Raw genomic sequence first — 2,500 nt, 5'->3', positions numbered from 1 at the left:
AAAGCTCCCCCTCTGGTCAACATGTGAAATAACAAGTGTGTGTCAACATTTGAAGTGCTCCCCCCTCTGGTCGACATATGAAATAACAAGTGGTTGTCAACATTTGAAATGCTCCCCCTCTGGTCAACATATGAAATAACAAGTGTGTGTCAACATTTGAAGTGCTCCGCCTCTGGTCAACATATGAAATAACAAGTGTGTGTCATTATTTGAAGTGCTCCCCTCTGGTCAACATATGAAATAACAAGTGTGTGTCAACATTTGAAGTGCTCCGCGTCTGGTCAACATATGAAATAACAAGTGTGTGTCAACATTTGAAGTGCTCCCCCTCTGGTCAACATATGAAATAACAAGTGTGTGTCAACATTTGAAGTGCTCCGCCTCTGGTCAACATATGAAATAACAAGTGTGTGTCAACATTTGAAGTGCTCCGCCTCTGGTCAACATATGAAATAACAAGTGTGTGTCAACATTTGAAGTGCTCCCCCCTCTGGTCAACATATGAAATAACAAGTGGTTGTCAACATTTGAAATGCTCCCCCTCTGGTCAACATATGAAATAACAAGTGTGTGTCAACATTTGAAGTGCTCCCCCCTCTGGTCAACATATGAAATAACAAGTGGTTGTCAACATTTGAAATGCTCCCCCTCTGGTCAACATATGAAATAACAAGTGTGTGTCAACATTTGAAGTGCTCCGCCTCTGGTCAACATATGAAATAACAGGTGTGTGTCACCATTTGAAGTGCTCCGCCTCTGGTCAACATATGAAATAACAAGTGTGTGTCAACATTTGAAGTGCTCCGCCTCTGGTCAACATATGAAATAACAAGTGTGTGTAAGACATTGAAATGCGCCCCCTTTGACCACAATTAATACTAATAAAAATAAATAAATATGTATTAAGACACACACTGTAATAACTTGAAGTAAATAATGAAGTTTAAAAAACAATTACAAACAACCCCGCAAAAAAATCTGTCTTTTTCTCACAATGTGTCGACTTTTTTCTTATAAAATTGGGAACAATTTCTCGTATTCTTTCTGTTTCTGTAATATTGCAATATTTTATTTTTAAATTATTACTTTTTAATGCAAAACGGTGACATTTGTCATATAAAATTCTGACTTTTGTCACAACATTGCCAATTTTTCTGGTTGTTGTTGTAACATAGTGACTTTTGCCATCATTTTGCAGAGTAAAATTTGGATTAATATAATATTGCCAACATTTTAAAGTTTTCTTATCAAATTTTGACTTCTGTCGAGTAAAATGATGACTCTTTTCATATAATTGCCCAAACTTTAAGTGTTTCTTGTAAAACCGTGATAAGTAAAATTCCAACTTTTATCATAATATTGCACAAATGTTCATTTTTTCTTGTCAAATTTGGACTTGCCTTGAGTAAAATGAAGACTTTTGTTATAATACTGCCAACATTCTAAGTTTGTCTTGTGAAATTGCAATTCATTTTTCACCAGAAGCTTTTTTTATATGTGCATAGTATGTATATATTATTCATGTTGGAAATACACTTCTGCATATATCTAGAAAGGCTGCTCCTAAACAGGGAAGCTTTTTTCTCATTAGGGTAACAAATACATGTGTGTGTGTGTGTGTGTGTGTGTGTGTGTGTGTGTGTGTGTGTGTGTGTGTGTGTCCAATACAGGGGAAACCAAACCAGGCTTGTTGAGCTCGTTGGTCCGGTCTGTCAGAGGGAGGAGTCAGCAGGTACATCTTACCTCTCTCACTCTCTCACACACACACACACACAAAAACACACACACATCATATACACACACTCACATAACACACGTACACACACACAACACAAAAATACAAAAACACAAGAACACATACACACACACTCACATAACACACAAGAATACCAAATCACAAGAACACACACACACACACAGAAATACAAAAAGACAAGAACACACCCTCACTCACACACACATCATACACACACACACACACTCACATAACACAGGTACACACACACAAACACACAAAAACACAAGAACACACATTCACACACTTCATATACACACACACTCACATAACACACACAACACATCCATCCATCCATCCATTTTCTACCGCTTATTCCCTTTCGGGGTAAAAACACAAGAACACGCATACACACATAACACACAAGAATACCAAAACACAAGAACACACATGCACACACACACACATCATATACACACACATACTCACATAACACACACACAAGAACACACATTTACACGCAAACACAAAAATACAAAAACACAAGAACATACACACACACACACAAGAATACAAAACCACAAGAACACACACACACACAGGAACACACCCTCACTCACACACACATCATATTCACACACACACACACAACACACATAAACACAAGAATACAAAAACACAAGAACACACATACACACACACAAACACAGTCACAAGAACACACGCTCACTCACACACACATCATATAAACACACACACTCACAT

At 37.5% G+C, this 2,500-nt stretch overlaps 1 protein-coding gene across 5 annotated transcripts in view; it reads right to left on the bottom strand.

Moving 5' to 3' along the window:
- Positions 1-2,500, bottom strand: part of zbtb7b (zinc finger and BTB domain containing 7B) — a 35,842-nt gene that overhangs the window by 31,987 nt on the left and 1,355 nt on the right. For 2 of the 5 annotated variants that reach the window (XM_061915225.1, XM_061915222.1), the window contains exon 1: positions 1,683-2,500. This exon is cut by the window's right edge. The exons of 2 other annotated variants lie outside the window; for them this stretch is intronic. The gene's annotated coding sequence lies outside the window, so the exon portion shown is untranslated. Of the gene's footprint in view, positions 1-1,668 lie in introns of all 5 variants that reach the window. One more of the 5 variants, XM_061915223.1, reaches the window with a different exon arrangement.

This window comes from Nerophis ophidion, linkage group LG11 (assembly GCF_033978795.1).
Source record: "Nerophis ophidion isolate RoL-2023_Sa linkage group LG11, RoL_Noph_v1.0, whole genome shotgun sequence".
NCBI classification, from domain to species: domain Eukaryota; kingdom Metazoa; phylum Chordata; class Actinopteri; order Syngnathiformes; family Syngnathidae; genus Nerophis; species Nerophis ophidion.
The sequence above is the reverse complement of the archived record's forward strand: the minus strand, read 5'-3'. Positions and strand labels throughout refer to the sequence as shown.